The sequence below is a fragment of the Aedes albopictus genome, chromosome 2 (genome assembly GCF_035046485.1).
Source record: "Aedes albopictus strain Foshan chromosome 2, AalbF5, whole genome shotgun sequence".
NCBI lineage: Eukaryota > Metazoa > Arthropoda > Insecta > Diptera > Culicidae > Aedes > Aedes albopictus.
The window spans coordinates 308,900,913-308,928,049 of NC_085137.1; the positions used below are offsets into that span (position 1 = coordinate 308,900,913).

At 43.1% G+C, this 27,137-nt stretch overlaps 1 protein-coding gene and 1 long non-coding RNA gene across 8 annotated transcripts in view; both read right to left on the reverse strand.

Moving 5' to 3' along the window:
• The window catches only part of LOC134288198 (methylcytosine dioxygenase TET-like), a 459,242-nt gene that overhangs the window by 205,518 nt on the left and 226,587 nt on the right, over nucleotides 1-27,137 (reverse strand). The gene's annotated exons all lie outside the window — the stretch shown is intronic.
• LOC134287158 (uncharacterized) lies at nucleotides 19,211-22,000 on the reverse strand. The gene is made up of 2 exons (XR_009997083.1): nucleotides 20,909-22,000; nucleotides 19,211-19,796 (listed from the first exon to the last, which is right to left on the reverse strand). It is a non-coding gene; the product is annotated as an uncharacterized LOC134287158 (long non-coding RNA).

Sequence of the window (27,137 nt, forward strand, 5' to 3'; positions counted from 1 at the left end):
GATCTTTCACGAGCCACCGGGGGTTTACGTCAGGTGTCTGGAAACAGGACACAAGTCATGGGATTGCAAAGGCCTTGTTCTGGTCAAAGTCTACACTCCATACAAATTTCCAAAATTTTGTGTGAACAAAAGTCTACGAGAGGTAGGGGGGTGGTCTGAGATGGCCGAAAGAAATCTACGTAGTTTATGGACAGCGCTCTGACAGGAGCAAACTGTGCTGGAGGTGCGGCACCGAAGGTCATAAAGCTTCAAGGCTGCACGAGTCCACCATATTGTCTGATTTGTACCGGAAAATCCGTGAACAACAGGCACCCAACGGGTGGTCCAAGGTATCCGGCCTTTAAGAAAGCCACGGTGAACAAATCACAGTGCAGGTAACGCAGCTGAACCTGAACCACTGTGACGCAGCTCAGAAACTGCTATGTCAGGTGGTTTCTGAGTGGAGCACGGATATCGCCATCATAGCGGACCCATACCGAGTACCCGCTGGCAACGGCAATTGGGTCTCGGATGGGTCCAGAAAAATGGCGACGATATGGATGACGGGTAAATATCCGGTCCAGGAGTTGGTGTTTACTACGTATGAGGGCGTCGTGGCCGCCAAAGAAAACGGGGTCTTCTTTTGTAGATGTTATGCACCTCCGCGGTGATCGATGGAGCAGTTCACGCAGATGCTGGACTGTATGACGACCGTGCTGACAGGGCGAAGGCCAGTGGTAATAGCGGGTGACTTTAATGCCTGGGCCGTGAAATGAGGAAGCCGTTTCACGAACCTGCGTGGTCAGATCCTGCTAGAGACACTGGCCATTCTAGATGTCGACCTGGTTTATGTCGATACCAAGAGTATCTTTAGTCGGAACGGTGCGCAGTCGATTATTGACGTTACTTTTTGTAGTCCTGGCCAAACAAGTAGTTCAAACTGGATAGTAGACAATAGCTACACTCACAGTGATCACCTGGCGATTAGCTACAGTATCGACTACAACAACAGCAGGCAGCGAGTAGAGGAAGAGGCGGCTAGGCCAAGGCCAAGCCCTCGCAGGTGGTATTTAGACATCATACTTCGACGAAGGGGTATTTAGAGAGGCGCTTCGCCGTGAGCGAAACCTACTCGGTTTAGACGGCGACGAGCTGGTAGCGGTGCTCTCGCGTGCGACCATGCCTAGGCAAATCCACTCTAGAAATGGGAGGCCACCAGCTTACTGGTGGATTCAAGTGATTGTGGACCTCCGTTGCGTCTGCCTACTAGGCGGCGGATGCAGCGAGCACGATCACAGAAAAAGCGAAACAAACGGCGGGTGATGTTCGCCGACGTCAAAGTCGCGCTGAAGACCCAGATAAGGGCAAGCAAAAATGCCTGCTTTGAGTGTCTTTGTCAGACTTCCAATGCGAATTCGTGCGGTAATACCTACAGGATCGGGATGGCTAAGACAAAAAACGTAGCAGCTCCTACGGAGTCTCCACAGATGCTCGAGAGGATCATCGAGAGGCTATTCCTGCATCATGATCCGACTGGGCTCAGAGAAGGAACACCGATGAAGAATTTGCGGGATTGCAAAATTCTTTACCGTAGGTAATGCGTCAGGCTAGGCTCCAAGTCTGGACGGAGCTCCGAACTTGGCCTTAAAAGTAGCTATTGCAGAGTCTCCTGGGATGTTCAGATCTGCTATGTAGATTTGTTTGGACGAGGGTGTAGAGGTTTGGAAGCGGCAGAGCCTGGCTCTGTTACCAAAAGCGGAGTGATCATTCTCATCAGACTGTGCCCTTCGATCGATTGGACACGCGGAAGACTCCCGGGTATGTCGTTGTCGTGGCAGTAGCCTGCAGAGTTGAATCCAAGCTCACGACGCGAAAGGTATTCCCGGAAAGGTCTGAGATGAACGGGTGAGGCACGACTTTCTGTCATGTAAGCTGATAAGCTTTGCTAGGGTGAGTTCAAATTGCGGTACACGCAGTATCAATCCTTGATATTGCCAGTGCAGCGGGAAACAGACGTGGTGTCGACTCTGTCCTGTGTCGAGGTGTCGACTTAGTGTCCTCCTGAAAGAGTACGTCACGAAGTCCATAGCTGCAAGACTATGCAGCTAACCTTGAGGATGCGAATTGCACTAGCTCCTCTTAGAAGCAAAATCTTCTTGTGGTCCCAAGGAGACGACGGGCTTGGTGGCATTGGGAACGATTTAGGAGGTCGGAGTGAATCCCAGTCCTCCATTACCTTTTCTATATCGTCTCAGGTGCATGTTCTGAAGCTGATCAGATTCGCCTCCCATTTGCTTAGAGACAATCCACTCGGTTTGACAATTCCTGATCGTTACAAAACGTGCATTCTAGTGTTAAGCTACTAGAGTTCATCTACAGAAATCATGGCCAATGGGCACATAATTATGACCTTCGTCCTCAACCGCCGTTCGATATTTCACGACAGAAAAGTTCAAACGACCAGTTTCGCCTGGCAGTAATCATGTTCGCTCAATCTACCGAAACATAATATGAATCAGCCGCCTGGCACAACAACAATGTATCGCGGATGTAATCCGATGCCCTGTTCGTTGTCAGGCCCCACGGCATGGCCGATCTTGGTGGCATAGTGCCAATCGAGGCTGCTTAATTGGTACCCATTCTCGGGCGGTGCACTCCGCGGCCAACCGTTCCCGCCCCATCCCATTATTCTTGATTGCTTTTACACAAGTCGCAGTCTCAGAGTCTCAGCGCAGAGAGCGAGCGGCTGCTGCAGCAGTTCCTTCTTATGGGTCGATCAATCGGTTCAAGGTCTCCGCCAATCAAGCTTGTCTTGTTCTGCGTTACGAATCCCTGCCTGCTGCAGGGGAAGTTTTCGCGTTCGTTCAAGGGCCCGGGGTTGGGTGGTGCAAAAATTGCAGCACAATTTCGCACAGAAGAAACCTCGCAAAAGTGCATACACAATAAAAATGGACGAGAGAGATAGAGAGAGAGAGAGACGATGCGGTGCAGATTGTGCACGGCATGTTATTATTATCATTCCACATGCTTTCTCATTGTGCATTCCGCGAACCGGAGGTGTTTGCCGCGGTCGGCGGAATGAATAATGATTCATTCGTTTCGGGTGTAATTTAATTAAAACACTGAGACTGCGGGAAATGGCAGCCGTGAAGGATTGATTACATTGTAGCCGCTCTGTGGGGGTAATTCTTATTGGTGGGAAACTTAGTTATTGCGGTTGAACGAGAGAAAGATATGGAGCATGTAACATCTATTGGTAGTTTGATGAACGAAATGACCTGTTAACCAAAAATCCATGAAACTTGTCGGAAAACGTGATGTATCTACCATTGTTTCAAATGATGTCCAGCAGATATTGTCGCTCATGAAGCAAACAAATTGACCGGATTTCGTTGTTATCACGATGATATCGTCTACGAACAACATCAGGGAGACGACGAATCCGGTATAATTGTGATTTTTCGAAGTTATGTTGACCAGAATTAAACAATTTCTGCCGAATACCACTTCCACCCTTCAATGATTTTACTTCCGTCAAAACCCCACAACGTTCTGTCAAGTTCGTCCACAAACTTGCATACAACTGGGAGCTTAGACGCTATCCGATAAGAATCTGAAGAAATCTTATAAATCCCAAAACGTCTCGCATCGAACACGGATAATAATGGATGCGCATCACATTCTCGGTCGGCGTCGTCGATGGCGGAAGACATGTTTTTCCTTCTGTTTCAACAGCTGGTGCCAACCTGCCTGACGTCGTCGAGGCGTTCAACAGTTGTTCCTTTCCCAGTAGGTACCCATAACCAAGTCGGCTAGAAAGGATTTCTCGTTATGTAAACAGATGCACAGAGAGCACAATAATGCAATAAAATCTGTTTTACAGCTTACAACAAATGCGCATACATCTGCAATTTTTACAACGTGCCACTTTTTCCTCCATTTCCTACGAAGGTACAGAGGACGGTGCGCGGCGTTTCAAGTCTCGCTCGGGCTCGGTAAAATCTTGCGCGAGTTGGCGCGACTCTTTGTCGTGGGAAAAAAGACAACAACGACGCGATGAGGAGAACGTTGTCGACGTTTGGTTGGTTTGTCCTGTCACGAGATTCCGTAACAACAACCGGTCCGGCTGGTTCGACGTGGTCGTTGGCGGTGCGGCACTCGGTAACGACGAGGAGGACAAAGCCGTAACCAGTGCAGTGGGAGAACCTGCAGAGGATTGAGCTGGAGTTTGGTTGGTGCATCCAGTTCGAGGGGGATGATGGTGTAAAACGTACGTCGTCATGCAATCGAGTCACGTTAGATTGGATGTCAGATCAGATTGCACGCCAATGTGAACAAGAGAGGAAACGTGATGATGTAATCGCTCGCCCAAAGCAGTTCGCAAACAACACTGCGTTTGCGTAAGTTCACGTAGATGTTGGAGTGTTCGGTAAATAGCTGTATGGCAGAAGTTCACATTGGTGAGTGGATTGCCATTTGGTAGACTACGTAGATTACTATGAATACGCTACATGCACTCGAGCCTTTTCGTAAAGGGACGCGTTGTACCCCGATTTACCCTGATTATTTTTTCCACTCACATAATTCGCCCACAATCTGTTGCTTCTGTAGCGAAAACGCAGCAGCACTGCGAAATGAAAGAGAAAGTTTCCTCGTTGCATCTACGATACAACTTGTCATCGACTTGCAGGAGAACTTCCTGAGTTGTGTTGCAACTCACTTTGGGTTACTTCTAATGCTATACATCATCATGGAACTAAGGTTCTTTAAGGCCATATACATTGACCTAAATTTCCGTCTGGCCAGGTCAACATTGGGTAACCTTTGCAGAACAAACCTCCTTTTTTATAAATGCAGCAAATATTCCACACACATTCATATGATCGAAAAAAAACATATTTTCGGCGGGTCGTTGGAACAAAACCCAAACAAAGCCGAAAGTCTCCACCGTCCGTTGCACTTCTGCCGGGGAGCCGGAGCGCAACTGGATGAAGGCAATGACCCAGCCCCGAACAGACCGGATGCACGTATTTATTTTTAATATGTGCAATGTGGTACGGTGCACATACACACATCGATGTGGTGGGGATATGTGAATAAAAATAAATTCATTCTGTCTGGACGATGCGATGGTTGAGTAGACCGATTTTTTTTTATTATTATTTCGAACCACAATGGCACACCTACCTTACAACAGTTACTGACTGTTGAGGCTTGTTTTTGTGGATTTTTATGTGGGTCAGAAACAATAGTGCAAATTAAATTTTGTTTACCAGTTGAATTTGTTTCAGTGTTTACTACATGTTTGTAAAACTAACGCTCAAAAATTGATTTTAATCCTCCTTTGGCATTAGGGTCATTTTTGACCCAAGCCGTACAGTACGTCAGCGACAGCGATGCCAGATGGTTTTCTGTATCACTCGTTCAAAAATCTGTATCCCATAGCGAGCTGCTGTAAAAGAAAGGTTAATATGATACTTATTTATCTGTGGAGACATACGGCATGTCTTTCATTCATCTTATCTTTATGTATTTCTTCACAAAAATCCTTTTGGATAGTAATATTATATTCAGAGTGTATTGCGCATTGCGCAGTTAAAAGTGCGACGAAGAAGTGCGGAATCTCAAATAAAAGTGCGATTTGGTGTCAGATCGTTTCGGTGTCTTCACCGCACTTATTCATTAGCTCATGATGAATAAGTGCGGTGAAGACACCGGAACGATTTGATGCAATATCGCACTTTTATTTAAGATTCCGCACTTTGTCGCAGTCCAGTTAGCAATGCAATAAACTATATTCTATCTACTCAAATCATATCGAGAAATGACGCGCCGGCAATATCCGCCGGCTTGGCTATACTTGGCCTCGTCCATCCGAGGGACAGGACAGACGCCTGAAACGAGCACTGACTGACTGACTGACTGGAGCGATAATGGTGTTTATGTTAAGTACACGCAATTATGGCCAACTCGGCGACGACGAAAGCGTGACATATGTAAACACATCAATTTGCTGTGGGGAGAGCGTGGAGGAAGACAGGATGAGTGATAGCTGATTGTACTATACTCACACACATACATACACACACGCACAGTTAATTTGAGCTTGGGCCAATGACCAAGGTCTACCGTGGTTCTGGAGTGTGGGAAAGTTGTGATTTTTTTTTATGTACACACTGAGAATAAAGCGATGAGTTTTGCTGTTCAAGTTTCGATAAAAGTTTAGATTATTGAAGTGTGGCTACACTTTGACGAATTACGTTTAGATGATGCATGTAGATTCTGGTGCCCCCACACCTACATAAAAAAAACTAAAAAAAAAATCGAAACCTGAAACAGTCAGGCTTATTCTGCGCGGCGTGTGAGGTGAGACGAGTTGAATGAGGTGACAAAAGTCGACTCGCCCCATTTGATTTATATTAATCGTCTCACGTCACGTGAGACGATACCGTCCGTCTCACCTCACACGCCGCGCAGAATAAGCCTGAGTTATTTTGGACCCTCAGGAGCTATGGCCAAAATTTGATTGTAGTCGGTCAAGTCAAAGGGGGCGCTCATGCAAAAATAACAATTTTTTTGCTTTTTTGCCCATAGGTGGCGCTGTAATAACTCAAAGGCTCCCCCGCATGTCCGGAATGTACACAATGCGACGAGACCGCGGAGCATGTGATCTTTGTTGAAGGGATGTGTACGGGGCGTACGAATGGGATTCCGTTACTTCCACGGTCTCCCAAATCGTACTTAAACTACAGAGGAGATGGCTGGTCCAGTTCAGATTAGGTCCAACAGCAAGTTGAGTTGGCCCGTCTGCATCCGGGAGCATGAATCCAACGGGTAGTATATAGAACTATCCAGGACCCAGGCTTCCAGGGAAGAGATGACAGGACAGAGGTGGAACGTTTACCAATACCGTACTCATTTACGGCCCCCTTCTCGAAGTCATTCCTAACGGTCGTTTCGCGAGGGTAAGGAAGAGAGAGAATGAGTTTCTAGTGGGTCCAAACCCACATGACCCGAGGAAGCATTTCTTGGGTATCTGATCAGCAGATTTTCTCATTCTATAAAAAAAATCTATAGATAAACTCATAGTCGCCGAACATTCGAACGCTCGGCATTTCCTCTGAGGGAACGCCCGGAACAACAGGAGCGGCATGGTGCTGGCTGAGAACCGCGAAGTCAGGCACTACGTAGTTCTGCACCCTGAAACTTTGACGTTTTTTCTACCGACGAAAGCGGCGCACAACCCAAGTTATAATGAATGCTGAACAGTGAGAGTATTAGCTGAACATTGGCTGGTTAATAGTGGCAGTGGCTGAATACAACGACAGTTGAATGTTGTTCTAAAGTATTGCTTGTTCAACCTCTGTAATCAGCATTACATCGATAGCTGAAAATTAAGTTGAATAGAATATTATGTCGTTTTCGTTTTTGATTCAGTTCCAACCTGGGTTGGAACTGGATGAGATCACAGTTTCAACCCCAACCCGTCTTCGGTTTCGCTTGTACTAAAGTTTGTTTGAGTTTGTTTGTTTACACATTTTCCGCCAATCCAGTTCCAACCCAGGTTCAAAAACAAATTCGACATTATTCATCTCTGTAACTAGCTTTGAAAAGTACACCAATATGCAGAATTTATCATCTGTTGATCAACCTTTAATCAAATATTTTTTGACTACTGACCCAAGCAGTGTTTTCACAGAGTCCACATAGCTTCTTAGCATCAATACAGCTGTAGTTCAACTTATGTTCTTGATTATTCAGATACAACAAGCATTGCTCTCATTTTCGAGGATATGTATACATTTGTGTGCGGTGTAGGTGTTAAGGTGAGTGACTATAAATCAGGAATTGCGAGGTCAATTCCTAGTTTTCCCATAGATTAATTTAAAGACACGGACACATTCAATGCTTCCAGTGAGCTATTCGCTCTTTGAAGGAAGCACGGCACTAGACAAAACGGACTAGCATGCAACGTCCAGTGGCAGAGGCGAAAACTTTTCCTGACAGCTGCGGCGGGAATCGAACCCACGCTCCCTTGCACGATGCGACTGAATGCTTGGTGACAGTAGCCGCACGGCTACGAAGCCACACATTCTCAAGCATCTCTTCTGGAAATAGAAAGCCGCAAATTGTGAACATAAGTTTAAAAAATGTTTATTTACATTCTCATGCATCTCTTCTGGAAATAGAAAGCCGAAAAAGGTGAAAATAAGTTCAAAATATGTTATTTCTTATTTTTAAACAAATAAAAAAAACTGAATGCTGACTAAGCGCATATTAAGCTTTAAATCAGCCTTTCAATGAACCTCATACCAGCTTAAGGTTGGATGAAATCATCAAAATTAGAAGTTTAGGGGCTGAATAAAGGATTGTACATCTTGTGCTCAGCTTTTGTTTATTTGAAGGACGCTTTAAGGACAAACGTCTTGAAATCGCGCTTCAATAGTGCATCAGAATTTCAGACGCACAGATCTCAAGAAGCAAGCTTCAAACAACAGTGCATTTCATTATTTCGTTCTTGCTCACTTGTAACAAGCTTAAAATGAGAAGCGCAGGTGTGCTGGTTGTGTTTACGAAGAGATTTGTGCCCTCGAAATTGTGAGTAGGTGCCAAAGTGGGCCATTATGGCGGCCATTTTGGGGTTCTAACAAGTCTGTCCTTAAAATGGTTGGATAAATAATTATTTGTTGTAGGCACTACATTATTCAGCATCAAATTGTTATCTGAAACTGGCGCAACCCCTGGGTTAGTGGGTTGGTGTCAGGCCCTGTGAGCCAGCCATAAAAAGACAAGCACCGAAAAATCAACAAGAGAAGAATGCTAACCGATACCAATGGCGACGCCCACAGCGACGAAAAGGGACTTGAGATTGGAAGCTCGGTACGCGGAACTGCAGATCTCTCAACTTCATCGGGAGCACCCGCATACTCGCCGATATATTGAAGGACCGCGGGTTCGGCATCGTAGCGCTGCAGTAGGTGTGTTGGACAGGATCTAAGGTGTGAACGTTTAGAGTTAATCATACCATTTACCAGAGTTGCGGCAACAAGCGCTAGCTGGGAACAGCTTTTATAGAGATGGGCGGCATGCAGAAGCGCGTCATCGGTTGGTGACCGGTCGTCGAAGGAATGTGCAGGTTGAGAATCAAGGGCCGATTCTTCAACATCAGCATAATCAACATGTACAGCCCTCACTTCGGAAGCACTAAAAATGACAAAGACGCATTTTACGCGCAGCTCGAACGCGAGTACGACCGCTGTCCAAACCACGACGTCAAGATCATCATAGGAGTCCTAAATGCTCAGGTAGGCCAGAGGGACGATGGAAAGTTCAGCGTTCACCAGCTGGCGAACGAAAATGGCCTACGCCTCATCGATTTCGCCACCTGCAAGAACATCACCAGTCATAGCCCATTTTTGCAGCACAGCTGCCCGTATCGTTGAGATCACCACAACAAAAGGGATTAACAAATGGATCACGTTATGATTGATGGACGGCACTTCTCCGTCATTATCGACCTCAGGACCTATCGTGGCGCAAATATCGACTTTGATCACTACCTGGTGATGGTCAAACTGCGCCCAAAACTCTCCGTTATTAACTATGTACTGTACCGGCGGCCGCCCCGGTACGATCTAGAGCAACTGAAGCTACCGGAGTGTTGCCTGACGAGAGTGTGCTCGATGTGGCCCCTCTAGAGGACTGCTGGAGTACAGTCAAAGCAGCCGAGAGCACTATCGAGTACGTATAACGGAGTCGACGAAAGGATTGGTTCGAAGAGGAGTCCAGAGCGGTTCTGGGGGAGAACGACGTAGCGCGGGCGGTAATGCTACAGTATGGAACCCGGCAAAATGTGGAGTGAAACAGACAGAAGCGGAAGCAGCAGACCCGTCCCTTCCGGGAGGAAAAGCGCCGTCTGGAAGAAGCGGAGTGCGGGGAAACGGAACTGCTGTGCCGTTCACAAGAAACACGTAAATTCTATCAGAAGCTCAACGCATCCCACAAAGTCTTCGTGTTGCAAGTCAAAATCTGCAGAGATAAGAACGGGTGCCTCCTGACGGACAAACGTGAGGTGATCGAAAGGTGATCTAAAATGTGATTTGTGCCTATTGACCAACTTCCAAGCGTGGGAAGCGAATTCCCGCAGTCCTACATTCACACATGCGGATCATTCCGCTCTCATCGCTGAATAAAATATAAAACATGAACCATTATATAACATTCGTTTTTTGCATGCCTCCATCCCAAACATGGAACGCGATGCATCGGTCCTTTTTTGGGACGTGGACGCCTATCTACCCCCATATCGGTCAACCCTGCAATTCAGTGGACCAGTTTTGCGTGCATGGTCAGTTAGCTTGGTACCGGGCGCGGAAACGCATCATCATCATCGAGAGTTATGTACTTCGGTTGTTGATCGGCTGCTTCAACCACTGAATGGAATCCCTCCATGCTCTTAATAATGTGCGGACGGCCTTGCCCACATTCAACCACGCACAACCATTCACTGAATGGGATTCGCCCAATGCACCCACATCCCGTCCCCAGTCCCCAACCCACCGAAAACGGGTGAAAATTTAAAACAATATTATTACTCATGTATTATATTGCATCCTCATCAACCAATTGGCGTCGCGTCCTGGGTTGGGACGAGAACGAAACAGGACAGCGCGGAAACAGCAACAGTCAGCAGTCGTTGTGCCGGTCGCAACTCCACCGAATCATGCAGGTATTCGAAGTGCGGTCGTGAAATTATTTCGACCACTCGCCCACTGGCTGCTGCAACCGACCCCGACCTTCCGCAGTAGTGCAGCATAACAACCCTGCCCGGTTGTTATCCATATGTGCGGTTGTCGTCAATGGCACCGCATCCGTACCGCTCGACCTGCCCAGTCCAAATGCGGCGGCCGGTCGGTGGTGTCGATGAGTGCACGCGGTATTTGGTTAGTTGTGAATGAAAATGAATTAAATGCAACGTGTGTGGCTGCAGCAGCAATGGGCTCAGGACCCCCACCCCCTGCCGAGTCCTCGCGTGTTTCACACGGGAGGATATGCACAGTTGAAAGCGAGAGTTTCGGCGTTGGAGGTTGGGGAAGCGTTGAGGGCGCATATAGGTATTCAATGGCAGCGACGCACCCACGCGAATTGTGTATCACAACGGCCGATACAAATTGGATGCGAATGCAAACACGAGAGGCTGATGTCTGGTTGGAGCTGAAAAAAAAAAATCGGCCACCGAACGTTTATGCCGAACGGTTGTTCCCTGGAAAAAGCTCGGATAGGTATGCGTCGATCGGAATATATGCTATATGACGACACGATGCGATGCTCTACCACGGCGATGGGATCAGCGAGACGGGAAGTTCTGTTTTAAAATATTTACTATATGTTTAAATTAGGCCACACATGAATTCAACCTTGAACGAGAGCGAGAGTTCGCACGCTGACGAGGACGTACGCAAATGGGACATCGTTTTGAGGGCGTATTGAGTTTTCCGGTTGACCGAATTGAACGAGTGCTAGATTTAAATTGCTTGTTTTCTGGGATTGTTGCACAATAAACATATGTATGATGTAATTTCAGCTGCATAGCAAAAGGTAATAGTGGTACGAAGATTATGCATATTTCACAAAGAAATCTTCAGATTACTTCAAACATTCTGTAGAGATTCTAAGCGATAATCAATCATTAGTTGTGAAATAATAAAAAAGTGATGAAGAGTACTACTAGAATAGATGGTCTTAAGGCGTTTCCTTGTCTAATAAGTTTTGTATAAACTTGATTCAATATGAAATACCTCTGAGATGTTCTTTTATATGTATAGTTTGAAACTAGGCCTTTTGCTATGCTTTATCAATCAGCGATGATAATATTTATAAGATAAAATATGCAATACCTCTCGTACTACGTACATTTTACAGTACCTAAGTACTACCTATTAATATTCGAATTAGATATTTGTCCCTACATTACGTTTACATAGTTTTTCAACAATCGGCAATCAACAATCTTTTATCGAAGATTGCAATCCACTTCGCATGCCAACTTCCCATAAACCACAAACCATAAACACAATCCCACCATAAAACCTCAATACGACCACAAATCACCTGGCTGTCTCGCCGCAGCCCGCAGATCATCTAATACCCTGAGTATTTTTCGCTTGCATTTCCCCCGTTGTGCTTCGTTATCTCGCTTCCTACTATTTATCGCAAAGCTTCCAACCATTGCGTTGTTCGCTGCATCAACGCAGCAACAACAACGACGACGACGACGACGCAAGAAAGTAGGAAAAATTTGCAATTTAAATACCTTGCTTAGTTTTCTCCTGCCCCGGTGAGTGTCAGTCGGTGGTGCTTTCCAATGCATTTTCCCCGCTCCCTTGACCCCACACACACACGGGCGCCCGCCGCCGCCGAAGAATTGCAACTGCACTTATCGAAAGATTTTCATCGTCTCCATTACCACCGCGCGCGTGCGTCTTCCACCCCAGGCTCCTTCAACCATCATCGTTGAGATGGGATTAGTTAGGAATAGAGAAGAGATGCACTTGGCGTGAGTGTTTGGCTGCTGCTGCTGCTGCTGTAGGTTGGTAGGCACACGACTATCATCTTCACAACCGGCGACGACGACGACGACGCTGTCTCAAAGAAAACAGGTTTTTCTAGCTGTGCCAAGTTATTTAGAACGAACGGTACTTTTTCCCCCCTTATTGAAGTCGTGTACCTTTCCACCGCGACGAGTACGTACGTAGTATCAAACATAAGAGAAACGTACATATGATATTGACGGTAACTAGGCTGAGAAATTTTTGCGCCACACTTTGCCACCTAGCAAGGTTACTGGGCCATGGAGTTAGAGAGACAGAGAAAAGTTATGCGGAGGTGAAAATACAAAGTTTAGAGGCTGTCAGCAAGCTCTCAGACTGTTGTTACAAATCTGATCAATGGCATGGTAAAGGATAAGGATTACAGCTACGAACCGAGTGTTGTGGTGAAGAATTGTTGATTCACTTTTATTAAAATTGTTATTATTGCTAAATAAATGACATTGATACAATCATTTTGGTTGGTAATGTTGTGTAATTCAAAACAGCAAAAAAGATGTTATAACGACTGTAGACTCCATGTGGCATGATGTCCATATTGCAGGTCAGTGTGTACCATTATGAATATCCCGAAGCTATGTCATAGTCTCTGATTGTATTTTGTGAGCTCCAGCAAGTATATAAGACAGAGCAATATTAACATAACTCTTTATAGCCTAAACAGAAACTGCAATTGCTGCAGATGCTAGATTTTAAACATCATAATAGTTTGAATGACCCCAGCCGATCTGATGATGTCCATTGAACATTCAGAAGGTTAATGGACATGTTAGATGCCAAATCATTGTTTTGTATAATGAAAGAAGTTACCGTTACATCCGTAGGCTTAACGATCTAAATTCAAAGACCAGTTTGGATGACCTATGGTATCCCGGTTGATCTGATACTGTCTTTTGAACATTCAGGAGACTTACTGGATATGATGGAATACAAATCGTAACTTTGTATAATAAAGGAAGTTACCATTACACGCGTAGACTTTAGGATCTAAACTCATGAATAGTTTGGATTACCTAGGATATCCAGAAAAATATTCTGCAGTATATTCTACACTTACTATGTTGTTGAGCACCAAAACCACAGAAATACGTAGAAATAACTCTATAATAACGATTGGAAAAAAATCCGACTTCAAAGGGTTTAGGTCTTGCTGAAAGTTAGCAAGAGCTCAACCTATTTAGAACTTCACCCGGATCAAAGTATTGGAAGCCGAAAACCAGGACGTTAGGCAAGAAGATCGTCGATGTGATTGTGTTGTTCAGTTATGGCCCTCTGTTAATTTCAACTACTAGCCAATTTAGCGAAACTCTTGCAATTTATCTTCACGGAAAAAAACCCGTTTCTAAATTCATGACGAAAAATTTATGAAATCATAAATTATTCTATTTAATGCTACCATGACTACGAATCATTGCATGATATGACGTTAACGACGATTATCATAAATATTGTTTAGCCTGCATTTACCCAAAGAACCAACAGATGATACTTGGGACTAGCATTTTCCTCATTGTGTAAATGCTGGCATCCCAATACTTTTCAATAAGCAATACCAGCGCTGGCCGCGTCCGAATGCAGGTCAATTGAGGATAGGGAAGGAAGTGATGACGTGATCATAAATATTGTTTAGCCTTTCCATAGAAAAAGTCATGGTTGGCAAAGGCGTTACGACAAACCTATGCTTGCTGTAATTTATCAAACATCATGACCCGGGGTAATGGAAACGGTGAGTCATGAAACCATAAAGCAGCGTCATATAATCATGTATCAAAACAAACAGGAGCTAGCTTTTTACTCGTTACACAAACCAGTGAAACCATTGTTTTTTTCATACCTAGTCCGATCGGTAGTGTTCGCGGTACGACAACAAAGTACACGCCTGCCATCCACGCACCAATGCGTAAACTCCTGTGCCAAAAATAAACATTTCTTAACAACACTCCGACATCCGCATGAACTTGTATAGATGCAGTGAACTTCGCAGACTGTTGGCAACAAGCGTACATTTTTGAAACAGTCGAAAGCTTGATTCTGTGAAGTGCTAAAGAGTTGATGATATTTCAGGCTGATTAACTGAGTTTTCTAAGATCACCATTAATTCCCATTTTACCTGATTGACACCTTCATCCAACTGAGAAAAACTCAAACTGTAAAATCATCCACCGGATTCACACCACCTCGATACGACTGGTGATAATTGGATTAGCTGCTAATTAAATAACCAACCGAAACTGAAAAGTGGTGGCCCCAAAACTACCGACCAACAACTTGTTGACTCAACGTAAACTTCCTCTTGCTTCCACGACGACGATGACGACGACGTCCACCTTGACATTCACCTAATTGACCGGCTGTTTCTCCTCGATCCCCAAATGCCCTTCGATTCCTGCCCCCAAATGGGTCCTTTTAGCTAGAAAAACAAAAGTTGCTCCCCAGTTGAAGTCCATTGGCTCGTTTCGGTGTTATTTTTGCATTTTTCCTCTCTTGAATGCGAAACTTTTTCCTTTTCGACTAGAGGAGGCAAAAAAAAATCCTTAAACTTTTCCCTCCATTGGCATTGGGTACCGGGTAGCCTCATTTGTCCAGTGCTAGGTATCTGTTGGCAGCAGCAGCGGTAGTCATCACCGTCGTCATTGTTGCCTTTGACTTTCTGGCTCTGTGTGCCGGTTGAGTCGAGTATGGATATGGAACAAAAGTGTTGTCCTTTCGTTCGAGGAAGTGGAAGTTGGTCGGTTTTCGTTCCATTTCTAGCCGGATAATCTCGTGGCCATATAGAAGTAGCAGCAGAAATAGCGCCGTTCACATAAGTGAACTTCTCGTAGAAGAATGATAATGAAAATGAAACTGGCGCGGCGGAGAGAAGTCGTTGAGAGTTTTTTTTTTGGTCCGACCAACGACAATCGTTGCCGTGACGGCAGTGGTGGTGGCGCCAAGCTCTTTCCGAAAGAATTCCGGACGCAATGGAAGTGCATTTCAGCTGAAGCAGCTTTTCTGTAGACAAGCGTTAATGCACCGACGAAAGGGAAAGTCTCGTGCTACAGTGGAACATAAACGGCGCGGCGCTTCTCTAGTTGTGAAAGTGAAAATTCGCGTTAAATGTTTAAGATCTTTAAATTATTTGGTTCAGATTTTGATAGTCCTGAATAGGGGAAATTTTGCTAATTTAATTTCAAATTCGTTAAAATGCTCTACTTTAGACCTTTACACTTTACGAAGAGTTTCATGTTTATTGATTTATCTTTTCTTTAATCGGCCACCAATCGATAACGTAACTCTGCATGTCACCCATCACGATGACAACTGTTTTCAAGTAGCATGTGTTGGCGCAGCTCTGGTAGATGATATGGTTGCCTCTGAACATTCGCGCCAAGGATCCTGAGCAATATATAGTCGAGTCTACTATTAGATGCTGCCACACACTTTACGCCTACCGTGTTTTCCAGGCTGTATCTGAGTTCATTTTTTGTATATGATGAATCTATAGTAAGCACTTACTGTACTAAAAACAAAACAGCTCGACTGGATACAATAAAGCTGGCGTAAAGTAGGTGGCAGCGTCTAATAGGATACTCTACTGTACCTCTTACAGCGCTACCATACGGATGTGGATGTGTACGTTTATAATACTTAACCCTTTGGAGCCTGAGGGGTCATACTAGTCATGGCATAATCTGCTGAGATCCGTGAAGCTCTTGAAATCTCAAATGTCGTTAAGAAGCACTATAGGAATTTTACAAGTCAGTCAAACTATCTTTGAGTTCAAAACTTCAGATCTACTCTCGTAAAATCAGCTATATCTGACATACTGAGTAACGTTTCATAATCAATCGCGGTGACTGGACCAACCTGAAGTCTACTATACATTAACATGAACCTTTTGGATATTGAGGGTTGTCTAAATTATCCTAAAGTTTAGCTCTTGATAGTAACAGTAGTTATTCTCGCAATGAACTTTAAACTGAATCTGTAATCCCCCTGGCACATCATGAGCCATTTCCAGATAGTTTTGAAATATTCCAGATCAACAACAATACTCCGGAGACCATAGCCTAAGGTCTACACTTCTGATTATAGCTTTTGCCGCTACGTTAAGTAGGGTTACATAATCCACTGTGCTAATCAAAGTAGTTAGACGAACAATAAGCGATGTCATATATTTTTGGGATATTATGGGTTTCCTTACTGTTATGAAGCTAAGTTGATGTAAAGAATCACTGTATCTTTCGAAGACTTACTGGACGTGATAGATTACAAATCGTAGCTTTGCAGAATGATAGAAGTTACCGTTACACCAAAAGATTATAAGATCTAAACTCCAGAACAGTTTGGATGACCTAGGATATCCCGTCTGCTCTAATACTATCTATTGAACCTTCAGAAGACTTTCTGGATATGATAGATTACAAATCGTAGCTTTGTAGAATGAAAGGAGCTACCGTTACAACCGTAGACTTTAAAATTTAAACTCAGGAACAGTTTGGATGACCTAGAATATCCAGACTGATCTGATATTGTCTAATAACCTTTTAGAAGACTTACTGGATTACAAATCCTAGCTTTGTATAATGAAAGAAGTTACCGTTACACCCGAAGACTTAAGAAAAAGACACTACACCGTCTTCAGCCAGAGGCTGCACAGACTGAACATTACATACACGAGACAACGGACAACCCAAGTAACACACTTGTCACCGAAGAGTCACGGCGGCGCAGGTTTTTGTTGCGCAGAAGTTACTGTGACTAACTTCTAGCAAGTAAGTGTTTATTTGTTAGAAGTAAGTCACAGTGACTTATGCGCAACAAAAACCTGCGCCGCCGTGACTCTTCGATGACAAGTGTGTTACTTGGGAACACACATAACACCCAGTGGCCCAATGGCGAATTTTCCGTTTGACGAAAAGTTTTCCCCGACTGGAGCGGGAATCGAACCCGCACTCCGAGGCTTACGCAACGCCTAGACGACTGACGCCGCTAACCGCACGGCCACGAAGCCCATAACAACAATACTCCGGAGACCAGGTCTACACTTCTGATTATAGCTTTTGCCACTACGTTAAGTAGTGTTACATAATCCACTGTACTTATCAAAGTAGTTAGACGAACAATAAGCGATGTCATATATTTTCGGAATATTATGAACTTCCTTACTGTTATGAAGCTTAGTTGATGTAAAGAATCGCTGTATCTTTCAAAGACTTTCTGGACATGATAGATTACAAATCGTAGCTTTGCAGAATGAAAGAAGTTACCGTTACACCCGAATACTTTGGGACCTAAATTCAAGAGCAGTTTGGATGACCTAGGATATCCCGGCTGATCTGATATTGTCTATTAATCTTTCAGAAGACTTGCTGGACATGATAGATTACAAATCGTAGCTTTGTATTATGAAAGAAGTTACCGTTACATCCGTAGACTTCGGGAACTCAAGAATAGTTTGCATGACCTAGGATATCCAGAAAAAATATTCTGCATAATAGGGTGACGATGGGTATTATCGGCAGATTTGTTCTCGTCGTCATGGGGGGTTTTTATGGGTCGAATTGCCTGAAATTTGGGCATATAACTCAGCTTGGTTGGGAAGGATTTGAGGCCAACTCTGAGATCTACAGGTTTCAATAAACCCTCCATGACGAAGAGAACAAAACTGCCGAGAACGCGTAAGTTCCCCATTATACTATTATTATTCTATTGACCACCAAAACTACAGAAAAACGTAATAACGTTTAAAAAAAATCCGGGTTTAACAACCAGTTCACTTCGTTTTTCCCAGGTAGTCTATTCCGTACAGGGCAGAAAATTAGTAAGAACTCTGACTGAAGTCGAAGTGAAATCGTCCACCTTGACCTCTATCGCCTTCCATAGACGACGACGATGACGACGATCGAAAGGAAAAGTGTTCTTTTTTTCCTTTCCTCACAATCTTGGAATCAGAACCCGGAATTTTAACCCCACAATAGTATTTACTGGACGTAGGTACACCAGACGAGAGTGCTATCTGCTCTACGACGTCGGACGGCTAAATAATGTATATATTTATTTGTTATGATGGGAATCGGATGATGGTTCTGTTTGGAAGTTCTCTGCTGGCACTGTAAAGGTTGAAAGGAATGAGTTGGTAGTCAGCCTGTGGTGCAGCATTTTTTGTTTATATCGAAACGATTACCAACCTAGTCAGTGCCATGCTTTATGCGATAGAGAAACCTGATGATATGAGAGTGAAACTTTTTACGTTCAGTAGCCAGATGGGTCAGGTTGTGACCATCTGGAGATTGTTTTTGTTATGAATGAAGGTAGACTAAATAAATTCTCGGGGATAAGGCAGCTATGGGGAACGGAGCCAGAGAACATAGCATAAGATCAAGAATAATTGGTATGGTTTAATCAAATAGACCACCTATTTGAAATCAGAGGATAGGCTAGGTGCCTAACGAAAGTGAAACCTTATTGAAAATGGAGATTATTATTCAGCAATGAACCAGCTCTCTCTGATCCAATGTTTTAATACTCAAGCCTTTAAACAAGAGCGACCGTCGCAAAAAAGCTTGTCTTTTGGTCTGCAAAACATAAATTGGAGAACTTTACAACTTCATTGACTGGAATAGCTCTTTTTCCCACGGTGGCTCCCGTTTCTACGAGTAGACTGGATTTCAATGGTCCCCCATTTACGACACAGTGGCAGATGCTAGGAGAGCTAGATTGCAAGCATAGTCAGAGACATAAAAATATGTTATTATATGTTCGTACTCGCACGAGAGACGACAACCGTCACGACAGCGTAAAAACCGTGGGATTTAACTTTGAAGAGGAAAGTCGTCTGGCACGAGCCGCGGCGACCATCGTCCGGTGCGGTTTGAATTCTAGACTTCTTCTAGACGGGAATGAACACCACCAGACAGAAGCAGCGGAATTGCGACCGAGAGCCGGATTGCTATCGTCGTTCCGTTCTACGGATGGTGCTTGTGGTTAGACTCGGGCGTGAAAAGAATAGAGGTGGTCGTCGCGTCGTGGGCTGGTTGGTGCTGTGGACTATGGAGTGTGGAGGTTCGACTCAAGTCGTAGTCGAAACACAAAGGGGAGGGCGGATTGCCGGTCGAGACAGCGTGGCTGCTTCTGGATAGTCTGTTGAGTATAGGGGATTTTCGCTTCAAGTTGTGTACGACGAACACTAGGATCGGGCATCACAACTCTGAATCTCAGATGTTAAACCTGTGGAAGATCGTTAACACATTGCAGACTTGCAGACTCACCACCAGATTTGAAAGCAATGTACGGATTACGGATGCAGTGAAAAGAAATGACCACTGACAGATAATGTAAGAACATGGTTTTCCTAGAAAATTAATTGCGTCTACACGCACAACGCTGGATAGATCCAAATTAAGTGTTCGGATCGCAGACGTGTACCTCGTTTGTGAGATTGAATGGATTGAAAATTTACTATTTTACATTACACTCGAAGGGGCGATTAGGTGGTCTTATGTGTTTTTTGATACATTGCAGTTGACATCACAAGAAAATTTTTAAAGAATTATGTAAAAAAATCTTGTCAAATCTTTTTATACTTCAGTAATTCTGCGGGAAAAAATCCCAACACCATGGTTGTCTTTTCATATATTCACAGATTCTCGAAAATCACAAAAACAGTTGTCTTACTAACATTCCTTCCCTTCCCCGATAACTGTTTTCCAGGTAGTAAACACACTGTATATGAAATCAGTCATCATTCTCTAGATACTGTACAAGAAAACCAAGTCAGAGTTGCGCAGTATGTTGCAGTAAGATTGCAAAGCTGTGAAGAGAGCTATACAATGTGCCTCAATTTGCAAATTTGTCAGCCTCAGTTTGTGACGAAAATTTGGCTGCCATGATTTAACAATTATAGGGCCCATATAGCCGAGGCGGTAAACGCACGGGTATTCAGCATGACCATGCTGAGGGTGACGGGTTCGATTCCCGGTCGGTCCAGGATCTTTTCGTAAAGGAAATTTCCTTGATTTCCTTGGACATAGAGTATCTTCGTGCCTGCCACACGATATACACATGCAAAATGGTCATTGGCAGAGGAAGCTCTCAGTTAATAACTGTGGAAGTGCTCATAGAACACTAAGCTGAGAAGCAGGCTTTGTCCCAGTGAGGACGTTACGCCAAGGAGAAGAAGAAGAAGAAGAAGAAGAAGAAGAAGAAGAAGAAGAAGAAGAAGAAGAAGAAGAAGAAGAAGAAGAAGAAGATTTAACAATCTAACTTTGCTTAAAGGGTTTATGTATGTCCGCCATCAAACTATATTTAATGTATTATCAAATTTATATAGAGTGCCAAACATGTGTTTCAAAAATGGTAATAAACGATGAGATGTGGGTCACCAAAGCAAAACATTTCAATAAAAAAAACTTTGCCAATGGCTTGATACCATTCCATAAAAAGACACCACTCTTACTTTCGATACCTTCTGTTCCTAATCCAGAACCATTATCGTACCACGAGGGAAGATCAAACAAGTTGTAAGAATCCAATTCCGAAGGTAGCATGAGCTAACAAGCTTTGGTGGGGTCGTTTATGAATCATAACAGCGCCAGCAATCACAGAACAAGGTATCAGAAGGGAATCTTCCATCTGTGGCGGTCGCATTGCATTCTTTTTCCAGGGATTGCTACCGTTGCTCTACCGCCCCACTTGTTGATCTTGTTGTGATGAGGCAGACTATACGATTCCCATCCAACGACGACTGTGTCGTACCTTTGAGCTCCCGCCCCATCATACTTCGGAAGATTGCTGCGGGATAAGTGGTTCTGCTCGTCTCCATTCGAAGCGAGCCACGCTGCTGCGGACTACTGACTGCTGAAGGAATATAGAGAGATTCTATCCAGTCATTGGTGAACGTCGGTCGTACGTTTCCTCATTCTTTTGGGCCGGCTCGAGCCGCGTACGGAACGAGGCAGGCATGGTCCAAGCTCGAGCGCTTGCCGACCCACGACGACGACGCCTTGCTGCGGAGAAAAAGATATCAAATATCGTGTGCATGTCTGGTTGGTGTATTCCGATGTTTACGATATATGATGTGTGCCACCGCACAATTGATGCACAGTGGGATCACTGCGGTAAAAATAGGAAAGCAGGTGGGTTGATACTATGAACGGCCAGTTTTGATCAAAGTGCCTAAACGAAGTTCGGTCATGCGACCGAAAGTCGTTAGGCCAAACGTCATTAGGCTGAAAAACAAGCGTGGGACAGTACATTGCGAGAATTCTCTTCGTTTGAATATGTCTGTCTTTCTGTTCTTGTGAGTTGTGCTGTTTCAGAATTGATTAACTGACTTTTAAGTTAGGCTTTTCCTTCATTGTTTGTTTTCTTTTCGAAGAACACTGCAGCAGAGTTGATCCCTAATCAAACTGCTAACACTTTCATCTGTCATGTTTCCTCCTCAAAAATCTTAAAATTAATACATTTCGCAAAAAACCATCAAAATATTCATTATTCGCACAATTCGTTACAAATAAAATTTTGATACCATTTTTTATGGAAATCCGAGGCAATGTAGTTTCGTGTTGTGGCATTTACAGGAGATTTCTTGAAGGAATTTTTTGAACTTTTTCCAAAAATTTTCTCAACGTTTTCTTTTAAAATAGTTGACATTTTAACGTATATTTCTTGTGGATTACAGGAAGAGAATTCAGTGGTGTTGTCAAATATCTTGTCACAAATTATTGGAAAAAATCTGTTAAAAATTCTGTAAAAACTGTAAAGAATTAAAATGATTCTGAGGAAATCTGAACCTCAGAAGAAAACTCTTTTAGGAGTTTATCAAAAATGAAAGCAATCTAATCCACAGAAAAAAATGTGGGACAGAATGCACCTTAAGAATTACTTTATAACTTTCACTGAAAACTTTCAGAGCTCTTTTTAAACTCTTCAAAGAATTCTCCAGAAGCTCCGTCAGAGATTTCACCAAAATTTTCTCTGTTTTTTTTTTCTATTTTCAAGAATTTTCTTCAGAAATTTCTACATCACGGTCAGGAATTCATCCAGAAATTCCTTTGGAATTTTTCCAGAAGTATGTCTTGGAATTTCTATAGGAATTGCCCTAACACTTTTTGTAGTCAGTCTCATAAATTCCCTTGCTTCAATAAAAAAAATAAATAAATAAATTTGAATTTTTTTCAGAAATTTTTAGAAATACTTTTCTTTAAATTTCTCCAAAAACTTTTTCTGAAATTTATCCAAAAACTTCTCTTCAAATTCCTGCAGAAATTTTCTTACAAATTTCTCCAGGAGTTTTAACATGAACTTTTTATAAATTGCTTTAGAAAATTTCCCAGACACTTTTAGAAATTTCTCTAGGCTTTTTCACAGAAATTTCTTTAGCAGTTCCAGCATCTAGAAGTTCCTTCAGAAATCGATAGAGGACTTTATTTTGGAATCTCTCCAATAACTTCAGCAGACATTCGTCTATGAGTTTCTCAACAATTTCAGCCAGAATTTAAAAAAAATACTCCCAAAAATATTGCGCATTACAAAGGTATTTCTAGAATACATATTTGTTTGGAAATTTCTCCAGGAAATATTATTTTCCTGAAGTTTCTCCAAACTTCTCTAGAAATTTATCCATCAATTCATTCAAAAATATTTCAAGGAATTCATCCATAAAATTCCAAAAAATTGTTCTAAATGTCCTCCGCAAATTTTCCCAGGAAGTTTCAAAAATTCTTACGGGAATTTCAGAAGGCATTCTTACAGAAATGCTTTATAGAATCTTTTCGAAAAAATCATCCAGAAACTTTTGCCAGCATTGTTATTGGAACTCCCGAATTTTCACCAAAAATTTCATTACACATTCTAGAATTTTCTTCAGGAATTTCTCGAGGAAATCATTTTGAAGGTATTTCCAGAATATATGTACGGATTGGTATAGGAAATGCGCCAGGAATTTCACAAGGAAATTATACTGTAGTTTTTCCGTATTTTTACCTTTGAGTTATTCCATTAACTTTTCTAAGAGTTTCTTCGAAATTTATCCAATGATTCTTTTAAAAATATCCGAAAAAACTCATCCTTAAGTGTCTATTTAGTTTACTCTAGAGATTGTTTTAGAATTTTCCCCAGGAGATTTTCCTGAAACTTTTCAAAAATCCTTAGGGACTTTCTGAAGGCATTCTCCCAGGAATACTTAAAATATATCTTCCAAAAATTCCTCAAGAAATTCCTGTAGGCATTATTCTAGGAATCTTTCTAAAATTTTCCCAATGAATTTCTTCTGTCATGTGTTTACGAATGTCTCCAGAAATTTCTTCAGAATTTTCATCATCCACATTTTTAAAGGTATTTCCAGAATACCTGTTTGAATTTGTATAGGAATTTCTCCACAAATTTACTGGAGTTTCAACAGCAATTTTGAGAATTTCTCAAAAAAACTTATCCAACAATTCCTGTAAAAATATCTCCACAAACTTATCCATAAATTTCGTCTAAATTTACTTCAGAAATTAGTTCAGAATTTCTCCCAGAAGTTTTTCTTGTAACTTTTCCAAAATTCCTTCGAAAATTTCTGAAGGCATTCTTCCAAAAATGCTTTTAATAATTCTTCCAAAAGTTCCTCCGGGAACTTTTGCCGGCATTGCTCTTGGAATTCCTCCAGTATGTTTGCTAGGCATTTATCTAGGATTTTTTCACACCAACTTTTATGGTTTGTTCATCATATTTTTTCCTGAAATTTCTCCGGGAATTCCTCCAGCAATTTTGGAATTGCTCCAAAACTTTCACAATGAAACAATTCAACTAGAAATTCGTCAATGCCTTTTTCTAGAAATACATCCAAGGTTTGCTCCAAGAATACTTCCAGCATTTCCTCTAGTATTACCTTTAGGACTCTTTCTGAAAACTTATTTAGAAATTTCACATTTTATCAGGAATGCCTCAGCAATTGTGTATACCATTTATAAGCAAAAAATCACTTCAGGAATTTGAATATAATGTGTTTCCTGAATTTTCCTAGAATTCTCTTCAGGAGCTCTTCAATGAATTACCCCTGAAAATATTCCTGAAATTTCTTCTCAGATACCTTCACAAATTTTGAAAGAAAACATTCAGGATCTCTTATAAAATTACTTCCAGTTTTTTTTGTTTCAAAACATTTTAATATATGTGGAGCGGACCTGGTGTGGTGGTTAGAACACAAGACTATCACGCCGAGGACCTGGGATCGAATCCCACTCCCAACATACTCACATAATGTGAGTTCTTCCTTCGGAAGGGAAGTAAAGCGTGGGTCCCGAGATGAACTAGCCTAGGGTTAAAAATCTCGTTAATACAGACAAAAAAAAAAAAAAAAAATTTTAATATATTTCCAGGAAACTAATTCGGAATATTGTCGGAAGATCCTCCTTCTAAGAATATTTCCAAAAAGTCCGACCAGGACAACTACAGGCAGGGATGGGAACACTCACTTGCAAAGAGTTACACTCACTTGCTATTTTCTCAGCTAAGAAGCATGCAATCAAAAAATGATGTATGGACGACTGTTGCCTTGTGGTTTTGTCTAAAACTTTGCCGAATGGAGTAGGGGTCACACACGAATCCCAATGTCGTGACAGAGCTCTGAAAGCCACTCTCCACGAGGTGAGTGTAATTTACATTCACCTCGTGGAGAGTTGCCTTCGAAGCTCCCCCACGACTTCGGTATGCGTGTGCGACCCCTACGCTGTTCGGAAAAGTTTTAGATAAAACCACAAGGCAAAAGTCATCCATACATTGTTTCTTGATTGCACGCTTCTGAGCTGAGAAAACTGCAAGTGAGTGTAACTCATTGCAAGTGAGTGTTCCCATCCTTGACTACAGGAGGAAATTTTTCCGAAATTCTGCAAAGAATTTCTTCAGAATTTTCTCAAAAAATTCCTCCAAAAACTTCACTTGAAAATCATTCAGGATATTGTCCAAAAATTTGTATAGGAATTTCACTAGAAATCATGAATTTCCTCCTGGAATATGTATATGTTTTTTCTCCAGTTACTCTTTCAGGATTATTTCTTGGAATTGCTCCAAAATATCTCCTGGCTCCGGGAGTTCTTTTTGAGGTTCCTCCATGTTTTTTGTTTTCAAAAATTCTTCCATGTGCATCACCAGGGATTGTTTTGGAAATTCATACATTTAATTCACTGGGTATTCCTCTAGATATTTCTATGTAAAGTCATACAGAAATTTCTTTTGAATAGTTTTCAAATATTTCCATTGATTTCTCCAAAAACTCTACCAGAAATATATCCTCTGGAAGCAAAATACCAGCCGCAACAATGAAAAATCACAAAACATCTCTTTTGGTCACTTTACTGAACAAGCCAAACCCACTATTCAGTTCCCACAGTTAGCCGAAGAAGATTTGGGGGTTCTCTTCTCCCCCTACGATCCCCAGGCGAGGCACCCACCTTACCGCCACCACTCGCTCGTCATAAGCTTTCTTCTGACGACGGGCGTTCCATCCGGACAGGGTCGAGTGGCGCGTGCTGTGGTAGCGCACACGACGACGACGACTTGGTTGCGGTCGTTGCTGTTTAAGCTGCTTGAAGGAATCTACCTGCTGGATGCCCGTTCCTTCCCAAACCGGCGCAACGACCAACAACGACGACGGGACCGACTGCACGGTTGCCGGCTGCCGGCAGATGATGCTGGTGGGAATTGATTCATGTGCCCGTAAAAGAGGTATCCGTTTTGCTCTTTGACGCCTCCGCGTGTGCCGCGTAGCCGTCAACAGGCGCTACAGCGCAGCGTAGACTTGACTTGAGATATCTCCCCGGCCGGCGATGGGAAGATGTGCGGGGATGATGATGATACCCCATCATGATGTGTGTTCGTCGTCGTAGTCGATGTTGGATGCGGTGCCGTTTAGTCTCCTCGTTACGATTGGCCAAGGCCGCCGCCGCACCGTAGTCTCGGATCCATGGATGAGCAACAGCAACACTTCTCTCGGTCGCCTGATGCCGTCGTAGCGATGGAATAAAAAACGAGGCGAGAAGTGCTACTCGTAGGTACCTACTGATGTCGAGCGGCTCATCCTCGGCACGGCTCAAAGAGGCGACGACGACGACGTCTGCTGCTGGGGAAACGACCAAAGTCAATGGGTTTTTAGAAAGAGGTAACTTTTTTGTGAATGAACCCAACCGTTGGTCGGATGTCTTGAGGGGGAAGACAGCAGTCATGGAGGGTTGATTTTTCACACCGATACCGGTCGATGACAGAGAGCAACAGTAGTCAGCAGTGGCGCTTGGGACAGGTGATGTCTTTGGTGGAGGTGCCACTGTGCCGCCGTTCGTCGTAAACAAGTGGATCAACAGGTGGATCTCTGGTGGTTCTTGAATTAGAGCACGGTGTAGGATGTCGGTTTTGTGAAGTAGATCTCAGTGACTTTTTTCTTTTTGCCTTTCTCGTACACTAAGTGTACTGGAAAGGCTATATGTTCACTCCAAAAATGACTTTTCTATAGAAGGCCCGGAGGGTCGAGTCACATATACCAATCAACTCAGCTCGACGAATTGAGGTGATATCTGTGTGTATGTATGTGTG